Source organism: Hyperoodon ampullatus (assembly GCF_949752795.1).
Source record: "Hyperoodon ampullatus genome assembly, chromosome: X".
Taxonomy (NCBI): Eukaryota; Metazoa; Chordata; class Mammalia; order Artiodactyla; family Ziphiidae; genus Hyperoodon; species Hyperoodon ampullatus.
The window spans coordinates 146,672,731-146,695,227 of record NC_136913.1 but is presented as its reverse complement, the minus strand read 5'-3'; positions in this window follow the sequence as shown (position 1 = coordinate 146,695,227).

The following is a 22,497-nucleotide window of genomic DNA, read 5'->3' as shown; positions in this document are numbered from 1 at the left end:
CCAGAGAAAAGCATAAATCAAAAAGACACATTCACCACAATGTTCATTGCAGCACTATTTACAATAGCCAGGTAATGAAAGCAACCTAAGTGCCCACAGACAGACGAATGGATAAAGATGTGGTACATATATACAATGGAATATTACTCAGCCATACATAAGAATGAAATTGGGTCATTTGTAGAGACCTTGATGGATCTAGAGACTGTCACACAGAGTGAAGTAAGTCAGAAAGAGAAAAACAAATATTGTATATTAATGCATATATGTGGAACCTAGACAATTGGTACAGATGAACGGGTTTGCAGGGCAGAGATAGAGACACAGATGTATTGAACAAACATATGGACACCAAGGGGGGAACGCCATGTGAGGGTGGTGGTGGGATGAATTGGGAGACTGGGATTCACATGTGCACACTTATATGTATAAAATAGATATCCAATAAGAACCTGCTGTATAAAAGAAATAAATAAATTTTAAAAAATTAAAAATAAATAAATAACATTTAATAAAATAAAACAGAAAAAAAGTTTTTCCCTTCATATAGACGTCTTTATATTAATGCATTATTTCCATGTTTATATCTCTAAATTTAAAAAAAAGAGGAATAAATAAAACCTACCTTGAACCAAAAAGAAAAAAAGGCAAAAAAAAAAAAAAAAAAAAAAAAAAACTGAACCCACCAGTTATACAGAGGAAAATCGTATCAGGGCACTTGCTCCAGTGGTAAAAAATTCTTAAGTTGGTCAGAAGTGGGAAATCATCTCCCATGCAGTCAGCAGCGCTCCCCACCACAAGGAGCATCCTCATTGAAAAGCTGGGGGACTATGTCGAGGCGTCTGTGAGTCAATGTGAGCTGAGCCCCAGTCCTGCTGCAGCTGAACTCTTCCCACCCTTTCCAGGTAAAACACCTGAATATGTACAAGAACTTGCAAGCCTAGAGGAAGGGCTGTGGAGCCACACCAGCGACAGCATGAAGGCCGACGTGGTGCCTGCAGGAAATCCAGGATGGTCCTGGCACCAGATGCTCTTCTGGAAGCTTTCCATTTCCCTGCCTGAGATACCCTCCTGCCACGGCCCCCACTGCTTTTTTACTTCCTCACCTCTGCCTGGGGAGAAATTCCAGCGGCTGGTATGGGTGACACATCCTCTTCTTTAGCATGTGGCAGCCTGGCCACTCCTGCAGAAAGTCCAGCAGAGCCCCACTCACACTGGACCACCCACAAAGCCATGGCCCCTCATTCCCTCCCACCACCCCAGCCCCGACAGTGCTGACGGGGAAGAGAATATGGCGTCAGGCACAGCTACAGGAGATCCTGCTGACTGGAGAGGTGTTTATATTGACCTCAACCCAGGCACACCTGGGGGGGGGCTGTCAGGCGGTGTCAGGCTGCCCAAATCAGCCAATCCTCACCCCTCTGGGGCTCACAGTTGCAGAAAATGAGCCTTGCTAAACGGGCCAGGACAAGGAACAGGTGTGGGCTCTTGAGAGTCAGGATAGACAAGGGGCTGCAGCTGCGGCTTCTTTTCTTATCATTTTATGTGGTCCATGAGTGGAAAACAACTTCAAGAAGACCCTATCCTAACGAGAGGAACCCAGGAGTCAGGGAGAGGAGTGATGGTGGTTGGAGACAGAGGCCTGTTGCCCTGGCTGCAGTGGAAGTGTCTGGAAGACCAGGAAGAGAGAGGCCACACAGAGTGATACCCAGGGTCACAGACCTGTCAGAGCTGCTGTTTGTTAGTTCAAGTCCTGCTCTGAGTTGTTCTGTGTCAGCTGTGATCGACAGGTGAGCTGGGGGTTCTCTGCAAGGTGGGCTATGTGCACGGTTCCTGTGTGTCCAGCCCTGCTGGGGTACATGCCCAGGGGAGCTCCGTATCCTGGTAAGGGCCTGACTATGAGAGCCCCATGGGCTGCTGGGTAGATGCACAGGTGAGCTCCATACCCTGGGAGGGACTTGACCACGAGAGCCCCGTGGGCTGTGCGGTGGGGTGTGCAGCCCTGGTGAGCTCCATATCCTGGGATTGGCCTGACCACGAGAGCCCCATGGGCTCCTGGAGACCTGGTAAAGTATATCAGGACAGTCTGTGAAGCCACCGAGGTTATACATCAAGTAGCTCCTATTTCCTACACCTGCTGGTCATTCTAACATCCACCAGGCCATGGCATTCTGTATTAGACTTCAATGATGCCTTCTTCTGTATTCCATTCATCTCAGAGTCACAAGAATTTTTGGCTTGTGAGTGGCAGGACACAACACGCAACAAAAGCAATAATGCTGGGCCGTCCTGCCCCAATGGTTCAAAAATCCCCACACCATCATTGGGGAAATGTCCTCTAAAGACCTAAAAGTTCTACCTCTGTAAAAGGGAACCCTCCTTCAATATGCAGATGACATTCTGATCGCCAGGCTTACTAAAGACGCCTCTGAACTACCTAGCCAAGGAAGGATAGAAGGTGTCAAAGAAAAAGGCTCAAATATCCCAGGCTAAGGCGATATGCCTGGGCTTAATTCTCACAGATATTCGGAGAAACGCATCCCAGGATAGGGAAGAAGCCATTTGCAGCCTTACCTCTTCTAAAACTAGAAGACAGCTTAGGGGTTCCTGGGGAGGCCAAGGTTTTCTGCATCTGGATCACTAACTACAGTCTAATAGCTGGGCCTCTACATGAAACACTGACACGAAAAGATGATGATCCTTTTGAATAGAATCCAGAAGCAGCCTTTCAAGAATGGAAAGAGCAGTCAATTCAGACCCTTGCCCAGGAACTCCCTAATTTAGCTAAACCCTTTGATCTTTACATACCCAGTCAAAGGTTAAATGCCCTTGGAGCCTTAGTGCTAAAACTGGGACCACTTGAAATGGGGCAACACAATAATGCCCTTCAGGTATGATAAACTATGGTCACCAAGGGCTTTGCCCCCCGCCCCATCAGGCCAGGATACTGGGGTATCTAAAAAGCTTGAAATCAGCAGCCTACAAGGCCAGCTCCCTCCTAAGGGCAAAGGACCCCACGTGGTGATCCTAACCACCCATCATGCCCTGAAGTTGCAGGGGTCGCTCTGTGGACACAATGACCTCGAGTGAGGAGGCCCTCCAACTCCAACCTCCAGAGAGCCAAACGGGGGCAATGGGCCCCCAAGAAGACACGTGTGACCATCACTTGACCTGGAGTTTCTCTCAGAAAACAAGTCTGTACCCCGAAAGAGCAGACTACTGCTTGGAGGACTTACTGCACACAGACGGGAGCTAACAAGTTTGGCGGAGGAAACGTATATCACGATTTCACCATAGAAAACCCTACAGACACCGCGGTGATGGTGGCCAATATGACCGGCTGGACTGCTGGCTACTTCAAAAGGCCGTTGACTCAGTGGACGTCATGGTCCTGGATCACCACTGAACCTGGAGTGTCTCGGAGTTGAGCGGGCAGGGCTCTGACACATGGTGCTGTTTGTACATTAATTCAGGGACCTAATTAAAGAAAGCACAGACTACTGGTCAGTGCATCTAGGCTGGCAAAAACCGTCAGCCTAAGGTCGTCGAACAAATGTGGGATGGGGTGAAACCTGCCACCGCAGCATAACTGTGCATCTCTTTCCTGGACCCTTAAAGGTCATTAGAATCTATAACACTTCCAATGCTGGTGCTTAGGTGGAAGACCAGTGAGGGAGGAGTCCTGGGGACAGTTAACCTCACCTGGAGGCCGCTGGGGAGAAGTTTTGCCCCTCCCCCGTGTATGAGGGCTCCCACCTCAGCATGAAGCAGTTACAAAAGAGGGTTCTGCACCCTCAGCACCCCAAGAATGAGGAACGGGACAAAAAGCAGAGGAGGTGTTCGTCTCCGGCAATGTTCATTAAAAATTCCTGGGAGATAAAAAGAGAATCTGGGCAATAAAATAAAGTCTAACCTGTTTTTCCTTTGTGCTTTGTCTAATTTCACGTGCTCCTAGGGTTCCACATGCAGAGGTCCCACACCCGGCACTACAGACCCGATTTCCTAGTGCAGAATGGCTGGGTCGACACCTCAGCTAGCGGGGTCCAATGCAGACTCCGCGACATGCAGACTCTGCGACATAGAGCATGAGCTGCATCCAAGCCAGCCTTCGAGAGCTCCATCCCCTCCCTCCTTCTGACGCTGCCAGGATACCTACACAGCAGCCCCGCCCACAGCCCACGCAGGAGTGCAAGCACTCACCTCTCCATTCTGTTTTCAAAATATAAAGTTTCCTTTGCTTCTGAACCAAACTCAGTCTTGATCTGTTGGCTCCAATGACACTGGGCACGGGGACTCCTATTGGGGTCCACTCTGGAGGATCAGTAAAGAAATTGAGAACATTGTAATTTCAATGAACAGATGTGTGAGCCAAACTGTAGTCAACCTAGAGCAGTGTATAAGGCTCGGGTAAAATAAGATGTTTCTAAGACTTACATTTAATATTTCCATCACGTTATTATAAGCAAGTTCAGTGAAGACGTCTGTCTTATTTGTCAGGTCAACATTAGAGAAATGAAGTGATTTATTCCAAAGGATGTACATTGAATACTCTTGGCTGAAGCTTCAATCTTGTTTTGAATGCTTTTCTATTGAAAATGATACCTCTCTTTCTGCTTCCCCATTTCTGACAAGTATAAAATCTTATAATTTATTATTACCAAAGGGGAAAGTTAGGAGAAGGGGTAAGTTAACAGTTTGGGATTAACACATACACACTGCTATGTATAAAACAGATCATCAACAAGGAACTATTGTATAGCACAGGGAACTACACTGAATATTTTGCAATAACCTATAAGGGGAAATAACCTGAAAAAGAATAGATATATTTTTTTGACATCATCTATCAATGACAGATAAAATGTAACCTAAGCAAGGCTGATGGTGAGCACTTCTGACTCTGAAGATTTCAATCATCTAAAGTTTGGACTCTGCGTATTTCCCAAGGCCCTTAATGGACATATGTGTAGCCGTAGCTTAAAAATTCCCCAGTTTGGGGTTCGGGGAGGCACTGACTTGGAAAAATCCCTGATGTTCTCCTTACATGCACGGGACCATTCCTACGGCTCAAACATGCCTGTCACACCTAGAGGATGGTACACCGTTTGATTGGAAACAGTTTGGAAAAGGCACCTCATCTCCTCATCGCCTGGTGCTCGGGTTCACCCCTCCAGCATCTTTCCTAACAATCTCCTCACTTGGGGATATCAGCACCGTCAACATCCTGTTGCACACAGTTTGGAATTTGTCCAGAGGATGAAGCGGAAGGATGAGAAAAAATTAGAGACAAGTCCTAGGTGTTTGGACAGGCACATGCCACTCTAATTTCCAATCCGGAAGACAAATTCATCAAAAGCTAGAATTGCCCATGGAAACAGAATAGGACTAGAGGAAATCCCACTGTTTTGTGTCCAGTTTCCAAAAACACAAGTTGAAATATGGAACTCAGGGGCACTAAAATTCATGAAACTGCAGAGTTGAAAATATCTATCGTCAAAAAATGTCTTGAGGTAAGTCACAGAAAAGGACTTGTAAGCACGGGAGAGTGGCAGGAAACAGATTTGAAGAGGTAGAAAGGATTCCCCATTAAAGCACAAGAAAAGGGGCTGAACATCGCCTATGATGCAGTTGGCCAAAAAGGGCGTATGCATTTTTTCTGAATATATTCATGTAAAGGCCATACACACATTTTATCCAGCCAAGCAGGTGGGCACTGGAAATCAATACTACAAAATGTATCACTTCACATCAGTCAGAAGGGCCATCCACATAAAATGTAAACACACGAAATGCAGGACAGGGTGAGGAGAAAAGGGAGCCCTGTGAGGCTGATAGTGCAAATGTAATTTGCCAACGGCCACTCTGGAGAAGTGTATTGTGTTTGCTAAAACATCTAAAACATGAGCTACAGAGCATAGGGCACTTGCACTCATGGGTGTATACCTTGGGAAAAACAAAAATCGACAGAAAACAGGCACCACAACGTTTACCACCTCTCTGTTAAAAAGGGCCTCAACTTGGATATAACCTAAATGTCCCTGGAAAGATAAAATGGATAAAAGAGATGGGGTACTTATGTAGAGTGGAATATTACTCATCCAGAAATCAATGAAATAAGGCCAGTTGTAACAACTCTCGTGGATTTACATACGATCATTCTAAGTGACGTATGTCAGAAAGAAAAAGACACATATCATAAGATGTCACTTAAAGGTGGAATCAAAAATGGCTACACATGAAATAAATTACAAAACAGAAACATAGTCAAATATGTAGAAAATAGACATAAGGCTGCTAAATGGGAAAGGTGGGGAAGTGTGAGGTATTATCCAGGAGGTTGAAATTAGCAAAGATACCGTTCCAAGCACCATATTGAATAACTGACAAGGCCTACACGGAACCTCAAGGAACTGCACTCAGCCCACTCAAGTCACTGGAAAATAATACATATGAATGGTAAGCATCTGAAAAAGAATTTATTGTTGTCTCACAGTACATGAATCAAGTGGATGTACAGCAGCAAAAAACAGAGCTTTGAAAATCAGCTGTAACCAATATAAAAATAAATTTAATAATATATAAAAAACAGTGAGACAGACAAAATTTCTTACAACTTTTGTTGAAGGGCTATGATGTAACATGGATTGAACACATGTAGACCCACAGCAGGATGATATATAAGGCAGGAAGCTATGCATGCTAAGAGATGTTAGAGAGGCTGGGTGAGGAAATGCAGACCTTTAAAAGAAATACTGCCTGATTCCCATTCCATGGGTTCCAAATCTGCAGGTTCAAGGGAATCTTCTGACAGCAAAAACATGCCTGGGAAACCGAGACGAATGTACACCGTGTGATCAGGAAAGGGGTCTTAAATGCACCTCATTTTTGATCTCCTGGTGCTGGGGTTCGCCATTCCAGCCAAATTACTAACAATCTCCCCACTTGGAGAATCAGCACCTTTAACCTCCTGTTTCACACAGTTTGCAATTTGTGCAGAGGATAATCGGGAAGAGGGGGAACCAATGAGAGACTAGCTGTAGGAGTTTTGACAGGCACATGCCACTCTAATTTCCCATTAGGAAGAAGAATTAACCAAAGGCTCAGCCTTCCTCCCCAGAACCAGAATAGGGCCGGAAGCAATACAATGGTTTGGCGGCCAGCTCACAAAAAAGCGAGTTGCAAAATGGAGCACAGGAGCAGACAATTCAAAGACCTGCAAAGATAAAAATGATAACCAACGTCCAAAAATATATTCAGGTAAGGCAACGAAGAGGATCTGAATGAGAGGCAGAATTGCACGAAACAGATTTCAAAAGGTAGATTGGACTCACATTTAAAGCATATGAAAAGAAGCAGAATTTCTAAAATGATGCAGTTGGGCAAAAGGGTGTATGCTTTTTTTTCATGAATAACTTCAGGAAAAAAAACACATACATAATTTTTGGCCAACCAAGCAAGCGGGAAATGCAAATCTGCACAACAAAGAAGTCGCAATTTCAACTGCTCAGAAAGGCCATCCAAAAAATGTGTACAAACCAGAAATGCAGGAGAGGCCATGGAGAACAGGGAGCTAGTCACGCTGATGGGTGGGATATAAATATCCAAGAGCCACTCTGAAGAAGTGTATGCTGTTTCCTACAACATCTAAAATACAAAGCTACCGAGCATAGGACACTTCCACTCATGGGCATATAACTTGGGAAGACTAAATATCAACAAGACACGGCCACCCCAAAGTTTAGGGCTGCTCTGCATACAAGAACCTCAACTTCGGTACAACTTAATATTCCAGGAAAGAGAAATTTGCGTAAAGAACTTGTGGTAATTTTGTACAATGGAATATCACTCAGACATGAAATCAATGTCATAAGGCCAGTAGCAGCATAATGAGTGGATTTAGGTACGATGATTCTAAGTGAAATAAGTCACACAGAAAAAGAAACTTATCATAAGATATCACTTATCAAGGTCCTGTAAACATTGCTACACATGAACTGAGGAAAGAGAACAGAGTCTCACATTGAGGAAACACTCTTATGCCTGCTTAAGGGGAAGGAGAGGTGGGGTGATGCATAAAACCAGAGTGTGATATTAGCACATGTAGCATTCCATGAAGCAAATACAGAATAGACAAAACCTACACCTTCCTCAGTGAACGGGACTCAAAACCCCAATTCCCAGCACAGGAATATATCTGACTAGTAAGAATCTTAAAACCTATATATTGATATGTCTCCATAAGGGAATCAAGTGTGTCTAGAACGGCATAAACATGTCGGTGAAAATCAGCTCAACCCCATTATAAAAATGAATTTCAAAAACAAAAACAAAAAAAAAACAGCGAAATTCTTACACAATTCTTTCAGGGGATCTGATGAAACCTGGAATGACCCTATCTGCGAAGACAGCTAGATGAGACATAAGGCTGGACACTTGGGGCTGAGAGGACTGGTGAGATTGGGTGAGAAAATGCAGACCCTTTAAAGCAGTAATGCATGCCACCCATTCCATGGGTCCCAACTCTCCAGGTAGGAGGGAATATCACTACAGTTATAACATGTATGGGAAACCTAGAGAATGGACACCCTGTGATGGCAAAAGATTTCTAAAAGGCTCCTAATTTTTTCCTCTCCTTGTGCTCCAGTTTGGCATTCCAACTGCTTTACTATCAATCTCCCAACTTGGAGAGTCAGCCCCTGTAAGCTCCTGCTTCGCACAGTTTGCAAATTGTGCAGTGGATGAAAGGGAAGAGGGAGAACCAATCAGAGAGTAGCTGTAGGCATTTGGAAGGACACATGTCACTCTAATATCCCGTCTGGAAGGAAGAATTATCCAAAGTGTCAGCCTGCACCCCCGGAACCAGTATAGGTCCTGTAGCAAAATTGTGGATTTGCGGTCAGCTCACAAAAACACGAGTTGAAAATTGGAGCTCAGGGGCACAGCAATTCACAAACCTGCAGAGTTATAAAGGACAACTCTCTTCCAAAAATCTGTTGAGGGAAGGCAGCGAAGCAGACTTGAAAATGAGGCAGAATTGCACAAAACATATTTCAAGTGGTAAATTGGAATCACCTTTAAAGCACAGGAAAAGCGTAACAACTTCGACAATGATGCACTTGGCCAAAAAGGGCGTATGTATTTTCTGCTGAATATATTCAGGAGAAAATGCATACGCCCTTTTTGGCCAATCAAGCAAGCCCGCAATGCAAATCCACACTACAAAGTATTGTCACTTCCCACCACTCAAAAGGGACATGCGAAAATCTGTAAAAACCAGAAAATAAAGACAGAGATAAAAAAAGCATGTTGCAATGTGATCCCAAGGGTCATGGAGGACTGTGATGACAAGGTCATGGAGCATTTTGCTGATGAAGGCATGGAGCATTGTGATGACAAGCGTCACGGAGCATTGTGATTACAGGGGTCATGGAGAATTGGGATGACAAGGGCATGGATCATTGTGATGACAAGGGTTATGGAGCATTTTGATGACAAGAGTCCCGGATCAATGTGTTGTCAGGGGTCATGGAGGGTTGTGATGACAGTGGTCATGGAGCATTGTGATGACAAGGGTCATGGAGAAGTGAGATGAGAAGGTCATGGAGCTTTGGGCTTAAAATGTTCATGGAGTATTGTGATGACATGGGTCATGGAGCATTGTGATGACAAGGTCCTGGAGCATTGTAATGAGAAGACCATGGAGCATTGTGATGCCAAGTCTCATGGAGCATTCTGATGAAAAGGGGAATGGAGAATTGTGATTACAGGGGTCTTGGAGCATTGTGATGACAAGGGCATGGAGCATTGGGATGAGAAGACCATGGAACTTTCTGATGACATGCGTCATGGAGATTTGTGATGACAAGGGCATGGAGCATTGTGATTACAGGGGTCTTGGAGCATTGTGCTGAAAAGGGCATGTGTCATTGTGATGGAAAAGGCATGGAGCCTTGTCTTGAAAGGGTTCAAGGAGCATACTGACGACAAGTGTCAGGGAGCATTGTGATGACAAGTGTATTGAGCATTGTGATGACAAATATCATGGAGCATTGTGATGAGAAAACCATGGATAATTGTGATGACGAGCGTCATGTTGCGTTGTGATGACAAGTGTTATGGAACATTGTGATCACAAGGGTTTGGAACATTGTGATGGCAGAGGTCATGGAGCATTTTGATTTCATTGTGATGACAATATCATGAAGCATTATGATGATGGGCATGGTGCATTGTGATGACAGGGTTCATGGAGCATTGAGATGAAAAGGGGCATGGAGCATTGTGATTAAAATGGTCTTGGAGCACTGTGATGACAAGGTCATGGAGTATTGTGATGAGAAGGCAACGGAGCATTCTGATGACATGCATAATGGAGCTTTGTGATGATAAGTGCATGGAGCATTGTGATGACAGTGGCATTCAAAATTGGTCTAACAAGTTTCATGGACTATTGTTATGATGGTGGACATCGTGCATTTTGATGACAAGGGCATGGGGCATTGTGATTTCAAGGTCATAGATTATTGTGAAGACAGGTGACAGGGAGCGTTGTGATGACATATGTCATGGTCCATGGAGATGACAATGTCATGGAGCATTGTGATGCCAAGTGTCATGGAGGATTGTGATGACAAAGGTAATGGAGCACTGTGATGTCAGCGGCTTGGAGCATTGTGATCACAAGGGACATGGTGCATTGTGATGACAAGGGCATGGAGCACTGTGATGACAACGGACACTGAGAATTTTGATGAAAATGTATGAAGCATTTTGATGACAAATGCATGGAGCTTGCTATGACAGGTGTCATGGGGCATTGCCATGACAGGTGCATGGAGAATTGTGATGACAAGAGCATGTAACATTGTGATGAGAAGTGTCATGGAGCATTGTGATGACAAGGGTGTTGTGCATTGTGATGAGAAGGGCAGTGAGCATTGTGATGAAAGGGTCATGGAGCAATTTGATGAAAAGTATCATGGGACATTTTGTTGACAGGGGTTATGGAAAATTGTGATGTCAGGGGTCAGGGAGCATTGTGATGAAAACTGTCATTGAGCATTGTGATGACAGGAGTCATGGAACATTGTGTTGACAGGGGTGAGGGAGTATTGTGATGACTAGTGATGGAACATTATGATATCAGTGATGGGAGAGCCTTTTGATGGGAAGTGCATGGAGAATTGTGACAACAAGGTTTATGGAGCACTGTGATGACAAGGTTGTGGAGCATTGTGATGACAAGCGCATGTCGCATTGTGATGACACAGGTAATGGGGCATTGTGCGGACAAGCACATGGAGCATTGTGATGACAAGTGTCATGGAGCATTGATATGACCAGGGAATGGAGCATTGTGATGGCAAGACCGTGGAGCACTGTGATGAGAAGACCATGGATAACTGTGATGACGAGCGTCATGGAGCACTGTAATGACAAGGGGCAAGGAGCATTCTGATGACAGGCCTCATGGAGCATTGTGATAACATGGGTCATGGAACATTGTGAAGACGGGTCATGGAGCATTGTGATGACAAGGGTCATGGAGCATTCTGATGATAAGCTTGTGGAGTACTGTGATGAAAATGGCATGGATCATTGTGATGAAAAGGGCATGGATCATTGTGATGAAAAATGCATTGAGCCTTTTAATGATAGGTTTCAAGGAGCATTCTGACAACAAGTGTCAGGGAGCATTGTGATGACAAGTGTATTGAGCATTGTGATGACAATGATCATGGAGCATTGTGATGACAACAGTCCCGGATTATTGTGTTGTAAGGGGTCATAGAGCATTGTGATGACAGTGGTCATGGAGCATTGTGATGAAAAGGGTCATGGAGCTTTGTGATGACAAAGGTCATGGAGCATTTTGATTACAAGGGCGTTGTGCATTGTGATGAGAAGGGCAGGGAGCATTGTGATGTCAGGGTCATAGAGCAATTTGATGAAAACTGTCATGGAACATTTTGATGACAGGGGATACGGAACATTGTGATGTCAGGGGTCATGGAGCTTTGTGATGAAAAGGGTCATGGAGCTTTTTGATGCTGGGGTTATGGAACATTGTGATATCAGGCGTCATGGAGCATTGTGATGAGAATTGCATGTAGCATTGTGATGGCAAAGGTCACGGAACATTGTGATGATGTGGGCATGGACCATTTTGATGACAAAGTCAGGAAGTATTGTGGTTGCTGGAGTCACGGAGCATTGTGATGACAGGGGTCATGGAGCATTGTGATGACAAGGGCATGGAGCATTGTGATGACAGGGGCATAGAGCATTGCTCTAACAGTTTTTATGGATTATTTTGATGACAGTGGGCATGGCGCATTGTGATGACAGGCGCATGGAGCATTGTGACGACAAGGTCAAGGAATATTGTGAAGACAGGTTTCAAGGAGCATTGTGATGACATATGTCATGCTCCATTATGATGACAATGGCATGGAGCATTGTGATGCCAAGTGTCATGGAGGATTGTGATGACAAAGTAATGGAGCATTGTGATGACAAGGGCTTGGAGCATCGTGATGACAAAGGTCATGGAACACTGTGATGAAAAGATCTTGGAGCATTGTGAGGAGAAGGGCCATTGAGAATTTTGATGAGAAGGTCGTGAAGCATTGTAATGAAAAGTGGACCTAGCTTGTGATGACAGGGGTCATGGAGCATTGTGATGTACAGTGCATGGAGAATTGTATTGACAAGATCATGTAACATTGTGATGAGAAGTGTCATGGAGCATTTTGATGATAAGGACATGTAGAATTGTGATGACCAGTGCATGGAGCATTGTGATGAAAAGACCGTGGAGCACTGTGACGAGAAGACCATGGGTAATTGTGATGATGAGCGTCATGGAGCACTGTAATGACAAGGGGCATAGAGCATTGTGATGACAGGTGTCATGGATCATTGTGATGACAAGGGTCATGGACCATTCTGATGACAAGCTTGTGGAGTAATGTTAAGACAATGGCATGGAGCATTGTGATGAAAAAGGCATGGAGCATTGTGATGAAAAAGGCTTGGAGCCTTTTCATGACAGGGTTCAAGGAGCATTCTTACGACAAGTGTCAGGGAGCATTGTGATGACAAGTGTATTGAGCATTGTGATGACAAATATCATGGAGCATTGTGATGACAGGCATCATGGAGCGTTGTGATGACAAATGTTATGGAACATTGTGATCACAAGTGTTTTGAGCATTGTGATGACAGAAGTCATGTATCATTTTCATTTCAAGGTGCATGGAGCATTGTGATGACAAGGGCATGAAGCATTGTGAACCCAAGGTTCATGGAGGGTTTTGATGACAATGGGAATGGAGTATTGTGATGACAAGCGCATGGAGCATTGTGATGACAAGGTCATGTAGCATTTTGCTGACAAATGCATGGAGCATTTTGATGACAAGTGTCATGGAACACTGTGATGAAAAGCGTCATGGAGCATTGTGATTACAGGGGTCACAGAGCATTGGGATGGCAAGGGCATGGATCATTGTGATGACAAGGGTCATGGAGCATTTTGATGACAAGAGTCCCGGATCATTGTGTTGTCCGGTGTCATGGAGCACTGTGATGACAGTGGTCATGGAGCATTGTGATGACAGGGGTCATGGAGCACTGTGATGAGAAGTTCATGGAGCATTGGGCTGACAATATTCATTGAGTATTGCGATGGCAGTGGTCGTGGAGCATTGCAATGACAATGGAAAGGAGCATTGTGATGACAAGGTCCTGGAGCATTGTGAGGAGAAGACCATGGAGCCTTGTGATGACAAGTGTCATGGAGCATTCTGATGAAAAGTGGTGTGGAGAATTGTGATTACATGGGTCTTGGAGCATTGTGATGAAAATGGCATGGGTGATTGTGATGCAAAAGGCATGGAGCCTTGTCATGACAGGGTTCAAGGAGCATACTGACGACTAGTGTCAGGGAGCATTGTAATGACAAGTGTATTGAGCATTGTGATGACAAAGGACATGGAGAATTGTGATGAGAAGACCATTTATAATTGTGATGATGAGCATCATGGGGCGTTGTGATGACAAGTGTTATGGAACATTGTTATCACAAGGGTTTGGAGCATTGTGTTGACAGAGGTTATGGAGCATTTTGATTTCATTTTGATGACAAAAGCATGAAGCATTTTGATGATGGGCATTGTTCATTGTGATTACAGAGTTCATGGATCATTGAGATGAAAAGTGGCACGGAGCATTTTGATTACAGGTGTCTTGGAGCATTGTGATGACAAGGGCATGGAGCATTGTGATGAGAAGGCCATGGAGCAGATTGATGACATGCGTCATGGAGCTTTGTGATGACAATAGCATGGAGCATTGTGACTACAGGTGTCTTGGAGCATTGTGATGACAAGGGTCATGGAGCCTTGTGATGACTAGGCCGTGGAACATTGTCATGACAGGGGTGAGGGAGTATTGGGATGACTAGTGATGGAACATATTGATATCAGTGGTGAGAGAGCATTTTGATGAGAAGTACATGGAGCATTGTGATGACAAGTTTTATGGAGCATTTTGATGACAAGTTTGTGGAAAATTTTGATAACAAGCGCATGGAGCATTGTGATAACAAGGGTCATGGAGCACTCTGCTGACAAAGGCATGGAGCATTGTGATGGCAAGGGTCACAGAGCATTGTGAATGAAAAGTTCATGGAGCATTATGGTGACTAATTTCACAGAGCCCTGTGATGACGAGGGCATGGACCATTTTGATGGCAAAGGTCATGAATAATTGTGATGACTGGAATCACGGAGCATTGTGATGACAAGGGCATGGAGCATTTTGATGACAGGGGCATGGAACATTGGTCTGACAAGTTTCATGGATTATTGAGATGACAGTGGGCATGGCGCATTGTGATGACAAGGGCATGCAGCATTGATATGAGAAGGTCATGGAGTACTGTGCAGACAGGTGTCAGGGAGCATTGTGATGACATATGTCTTGGTGCATTGTGATGACAATGGCATGGAGCATTGTGAAGCCAAGTGTCATGGTGGATTGTGATGGCAAAGGTAATGGAGCATTGTGATGACAAGGGCTTGGAGCTTTTTGATGACAATGGTCATGGAGCACTGTGATGACAAGGGCATGGAGCACTGTGATGACAACGGACATTGAGAAATTTGATGACAATGTCGTGAAGCACTGTGATGAAAAGCACTTGGAGCTTGCTATGACAGGGGTCATGGAGCATTGTGATGACAAGTGCATGGAGAATTGTGATGACAAGATCATGTAACATTGTGATGAGAAGTGTCATGGAGCATTGTGATGGCAAGACCGTGGAGCACTGTGATGAGAAGACCATGGATAATTGTGATGTCGAGCGTCATGCAGCACTGTAATGACAAGGGGCATGGAGCATTGTGATGACAGGGGTCATGGAGCATTGTGATGACAGGGGTCATGGAGCATTGTGATGACAAGGGTCATGGAGCATTCTGATGACAACCTTGTGGAGTAATGTGATGACAATGGCATGGAGCATTGTGATGAAAAGGGCGTGGAACATTGTGATGTAAAAGGCATGGAGGCTTTTCATGACAGCGTTCAAGGAGCATTCTGACGACAAGTGTCAGGGAGCATTGTGATGACAAGTGTATTGAGCATTGTGATGACAAAGGTCATGGAGCATTGTGATGACAAGGGCATGGAGTATTGTGATGACAGGCATCATGGAGCGTTGTGATGACAAGTGTTGTGGAACAATGTGATCACAAGTGTTTGGAGCATTGTGATGACAGAGGTCATGGATCATTTTGATTTCAAGGAGCACGGAGCGTTGTGATGACAGGGATCATGGAGCATTGTGATGAGAAGATCATGGAGCATTGGGCTGAAAATATTCATGGAGCATTGTGATGACAGGGTTCTTGGAGCACTGTGATAACAAGGGCATGCAGCATTGTGATGAGAAGTCCATGGAGCATTCTGATGACATGTGTCATGGATGTTTGTGATGAAAAGGGGAATGGAGCATTGTGATTACAGGGGACTTTGAGCATTGTGATGAAAAGGGCATGGATCATTGTGATGAAAAAGGCATGGAGCCTTGTCATGACAGGGTTCAAGGAGCATACTCTCGACAAATGTCAGGGAGCATTTTGATGACAAGTGTATTGAGCATTGTGATGACAAAGTTCATGGAGCATTGTGATGAGAAGACCATGGTTAACTGTGATGAGGAGCGTCATGGGGCATTGTAATGACAAGTGTTATGGAACATTGTGATCACAAGTGTTTGGAGCATTGTGATGACAGAAGTCATGGAGCATATTGATTTCATTGTGATGACAATAGCATGAAGCATTATGATGATGGGCATGGTGCATGGGATGACAGGGTTCTTGGAGCATTGAGATTAAAACTGGCATGGAGCATTGTGATTACAGGGGTCTTGGAGCATTGTGATGACAAGGGCATGGAGCATAGTGAATGAGAAGTCCATGGAACATTCTGATGACATGCGTCATGGAGATTTCTGATGACAATTGCATGGAGCATTGTGATTACAGGTTCTTGGAGCATTGTGATGAAAAGGGTCATGGAGTCTTGTGATGACAAGGCTGTGGAACCTTGTGATGGCAGGTGTCATGGAGCATTGTTATGACGGGGGAATGGAGTATTGTGATGACAAGTTCACGCAACACTGTGATACATGGGTCATGGAGGATTGTAATGACAAGGGCATGGAGCATTGTGATGAGAAATGCATCGAGCATTGTGATGACAAGCGTCATGGAGCTTTGTGATGACAAGGGCATGGAGCAATGTGATGAGAGGGTTCATGGAGCATTGTGATGACAATGGCATGGATTATTGTAATGCCAAGGGTTATGGATCTTTGTGATGACAAATGTCATGGAGCATTCTGATGACAAGGGTGACGTGCATTGTGATGAGAAGGACAGGGAGCATTGTGATCACAGGGTCATTGAGCAATTTGGTGAAAAGGGTCATGGAACATTTTGAATACAGTGGTTATGGAATATTGTGATGTCAGGGGTCATGGAGCTTTGTGATGAAATGTGTCATGGAGCATTTTGATGACAGGGGTTATGGAATATTGTGATGTCAGGGCTCTTCGAACATTGTGATGATAAGTGCATGTAGCATTTTAATGACAGGGGTCATGGAACATTGTGATGACAGAGGTGATTGATTATTGGAATGAATAGTGATGGAACATTGTGATATCAGTTGTGAGAGAGCATTTTGATGAGAAGTGCATGGAGCACTGTAATGACAAGGTTTAAGCAGCATTGTGATGAAAAGGATGTGGAGCATTGTGATGACAAGCACATGGCACGTTTTGATTACATGGGTCATGGAGTATTGTGCTGAGGAAGGCATAGAGCTTTGTGATGACAAGGGTCACAGAGCATTGTGATGAAAAGTTCATGGAGCATTGTGGTGACAAATGTCACAGAGACTTGTGATGACGAGGGCATGGACCATTTTAATGAGAAAGGTCATGAAGCATTGTGATGACTGGAGTCACAGAGCATTGTGATGACAGGGATCATGGAGCATTGTGATGACAAGTGCATGGAGCATTGAGATGACAGGGGCATGGAGCATTGGTCTGACAAGTTTCATGGATTATTTTGATGACAGTGGGAATGGCGCATTGTGATGACAAGGGCACAGAGTATTGTGATGACAAGCTCATGAAGTTTTGTGAAGACAGGTGTCAGGGAGCATTGTGAACACCTAAGTCATGGCCCATTGTGATGACAATGGCATGGAGCATTGTGATGCCAAGTGTCATGGAGTATTGTGATGACAAATGTAATGGAGCATTTTGATGACAAGGGCTTGGAACATTGTGATGACAAAGGTCATGGAGCACTGTACTGACAAGGGCATGGAGAATTGTGATGACAAGGTTCATGGAGCATTGTGCTGAGAAAGGCATGGAGCATTGTGATGACAAGTGTCACAAAGCATTTTGATGAAAAGTTCTTGGTGCATTGTGGTGACAAATGTCACAGAGCCTTGTGATGACGAGGGCGTGGACCATTGTGATGACCAAGGTCATGAAGCATTTTGATGACTGGAGTCACGCATCATTTTGATGACAATGGCATGGAGCATTGTGATGACAGGGGCATGGAACATTGGTCTGACATGTTTCATGGATTATTGTGATGGCAATGGGCATGGCTCCTTGTGATGACAAGGACATTGAGAATTGTGATGACAACGTCATGCAGAATTGTGAAGACAGGTGTCAGGGAGCATTGTGATGACCTATGCCATGGACAATTGTGATGACAATGGCATGGAGCATTGTGATGCCAAGTGTCATGGAGGATTGTGATGACAATGGTAATGGAGCATTGTGATGACAAGGGCTTGGAGCATTGTGATGACAAGGGCCACTGAGAATTTTGATGACAAATTCGTGAAGCATTGTGATGACATGCGCATGAAGCTTGCTATGACAGGGGTCATGGAGCATTGTGATGACAAGTGCATGGAGAATTTTGATGAAAAGAGCATGTAAAATTGTGATGAGATGTGTCAAAGAGCATTGTGATGACAAGGACTTGGAGAATACTGATGACCAGGGCATGGAGCATTGTGATGGCAAGACCGGGGAGCACTGTGATGAGTAGACCATGGATAATTGTGATGACAGGCGTCATGGAGCACTGTAGTGACAAGTGGCATGGAGCATTGTGATAACTGGTGTCATGGAGCATTGTGATGACAGGTGTCATGGAGCATTGTGATGACAAGGTTCATGGAGCATTTGGATGACAAGCTTGAGGAGTATGATGATGACAATAGCATGGAGCATTGTGATGAACAGGCCATTGATCATTGTGATGACAAGGGCAGGGAGCAATGTTATGAGAGTGTTCATGGAGCATTGTGATGACAATGGCATTGAGTATTTTGATGCCAAGGGTCATGGAGCTTTGTGATGACAAAGGTCATGGAGCATTTTGATGACAAGTGCGTGGTGCATTGTGATGAGAAGGGCAGGGAGCATTGTGATGACAGGGTCATGGAGCAATTTGATGAAAAGGGTCAGGGAACATTTTGATGACAGGGGTCATGGAACATTGTGATGTCAGGTGTCATGGAGCATTGTGATGATAAGGACATGTAGCATTTTGATGACAGGGGTCATGGAACATTGTGATGACAGGGGTGAGGGAGTATGGTGATGACTAGTGATGGAACATTGTGATATCAGTGGTGAGAGAGCATTTAGATGAGAAGTGCATGGAGCATTGTGATAAAAAGGTTTATGGAGCATTGTGATGACAAGTGCATCAAGCAATGTGAACCCAAGTTTCATCGAGGATTTTGATGACAATGGGAATGGAGCATTGTGATGACAAGTTCATGAAGCATTTTGCTGACAAATGCATGGAACATTTTGATGACAAGGGTCATGGAGCACTGTGATGACAAGCGTCACTGAACATTGTGATTACAGGGGTCATGGAGCATTGAGATAACAAGGGAATGGATCATTGTGATGACAAGGGCATGGAACATTGTGATGACAGGGGCATGGAGCATTGTGATAACAAGGTCGTAGATTATTGTGAAGACAGTTGTCAGGGAGCATTGTGGTGACATATGTCATGGTCCATTGTGATGACAATGGCATGGAGCATTGTGATGCCAAGTGTCATGGAGAAATGTGATGACAAATATAATGGAGCATTGTGATGACAAGGGCTTGGAACCTTGTGATGACAAGGATTATGGAGCATTGTGATGACAAGGGAATGGATCATTTTGATGACAAGGGTCATGGAGCATTTTGATGACAAGAGTCCAGGATCATTGTGTTGTCAGGGGTCATGGATCGTTGTGAGGACAGTGGTCATGGAGCATAGTGATGACAGGGTTCATGGGGCATTGTGAAGTGAAGGTCATGGAGCCTTGGGCTGTAAATATTCATAGAGTATTGGGATGACAGGGGTCATGGAGCATTTTGATGACAAGGGAATGGAGCATTGTGATGAAAAGGGCATGGAGCATGGTGATGAGAAGGCCATGGAGCATTTTGAAGACATGCTTCATGAAGCTTTGTGATGACAAGGGCATGGAGCATTGTGATTACAGGAGTCTTGGAGTATTGTGAAGAAAAGTGCATGGCTCATTGTGATGAAAAATGCATGGAGCCTTGTCATGACAGGTTTCAAGGAGCATATTCACGACCATTGTCAGGGAGCATTGTGATGACAAGTTTATTGAGAATTGTGATGAAAAAGGTCGTGGAGTATTGTGAATAGAAGACCATGGATAATTGTGATGATGAGCGTCATGGGGCGTTGTGATGACAAGTGTTATGGAACATTGTGATCACAAGGGTTTGGAGCATTGTGATGACAGAGGTCATGGAGCATTTTAATTTCATTGTGATGACAATAGCATGAAGCATTATGATGATGGGCATGGTGCATTGTGATGGCAGGGTTTATGGAACATTGAGATGAAAAGCGGCATGGAGCATTGTGATTACAGGGTTCTTGGAGCATTGCGATGACCAGGTCATGGAGCATTGTGATGAGAAGGCGCAGGCACGTTCTGATGACATGCGTCATGGAGCTTTGTGATGACAAGGCCATGGAGCATTGTGATTACAGGTGTCTTGGAGCATTGTGATGACAAGGGTCCTGGAGCCTTGTGATGAGAAGGCCGTGGAACATTGTAATGGCAGTTTTTATGGAGCATTGTTATAACAGTGGTAATGGAGCATTTTCATGACAAGGGCATGGAGCATTGGTCTGAAAATTTTCATGGATTATTGTGATGAGAGGGGGCATGGAGCATTGTGATGACAAGGGCACGGAACACTGTGATACATGGGTCATGGAGGATTGTAATGACAAGCCTTGGAGCTTTGTGTTAAGAAGATCATCGAGCATTGTGATGAAAAGCATCATGGAGCCTGTGATGACAATGACATGTAACAATGTGTTGAGAGTGTTCATGGAGCATTTTGATGACAATGGCATGGAGCATTGTGATGCCAAGGGTCACGGAGCTTTGTGATAACAAAGTGCATGGAGGGTTTTGATGACAAGGACGTGGTGCACTGTGATGAGAAGGGCAGTGAGCACTGTGATGAAATGGTCATGGAGCAATTTGATGAAAAGTGTCATGGGACATTTTGATGACAGGGGTTATGGAACATTGTGATGTCAGGGGTCAGGGAGCATTGTGATGAAAAGTGTCATTGAGCATTGTGATGACAGGGGTCATGGAACATTGTGATGACAGGGGTGAGGGAGTATTGTGATGACTAGTGATGGAACATTATGATATCAATGATGGGAGAGCATTTTGATGGGAAGTGCATGGAGCATTGTGACGACAAGGTTTATGGAGCACTGTGATGACAAGGTTGTGGAGCATTGTGATGACAAGCGCATGTCGCACTGTGATGACACAGGTCATGGGGCATTGTGCGGACAAGCACATGGAGCATTGTGATGACAAGGGTCATGGATCATTGTGCTGACAAAGGCATGGAGCATAGTGATGACATGAGTAAGAGAACATTGTCATGAAAATTTCATGGAGCATTGTGGTGACAAATGTCACAGAGCCTTTTGATGACGAGGGCATGCATCGTTGTGATGACAGGGGTCATGGAGCATTTTGATGACTGTGGTCATGGTTCATGGTGATGACATGGGTCATGGAGCATTGTGATGACATGGGTCATGGAGCATTGTAATGAGATGGTCATTGAGCATTGGGCTGAATATGTACACAGAGTATTGTGATGACAGGGGTCATGGATCATTGTGATGACAAGGGAATGGAGGACTGTGATGACAAGGTCCTGGAGCATTGTGATGAGAGGACCATGGAGCCTTGTGATGACAAGTGTCATGGAGCATTCTGATGAAAAGGTGCATGGAGCATTGTGATTACAGGGGTTTTGTAGCATTGTGATGACAAGGGCATGGAGCATTGTGATGTGAAGGCCATGGAGCATTCTGATGACATGCATCATGGAGCTTTGTGATGACAAGGACATGGATCATTGTGATGAAAATTGCATGGAGCCTTGTCATGACAGGGTTCAAGTAGCATACTGATGAGAAGATTCAAGGGGCATTGTGATGATAAGTGTATTGAGCATTTTGATGACAAAGATCATGGAGCATTGTGATGAGAAGACCACTGATAATTGTGATGAGCAGCCTCATGGGGCATTGTGATGACAAGAGTTATGGAACATCGGGATCAGAAGGGTTTGGAGCATTGTGATGACAGAGGTCATTGAGCATTTTGATTTCATTGTGATGAAAACAGCAAGAAATATTATGGTGATGGGCATGGTGCATTGTGATGACAGAGTTCATGGAGCATTGAGATGAAAAGGGGCATGGAGCACTGTGATTACAGGGGTCTTGCAGCATTGTGATGACAAGGGCATGGAGCATTGTGATGAGAAGGCCATGGAGCATT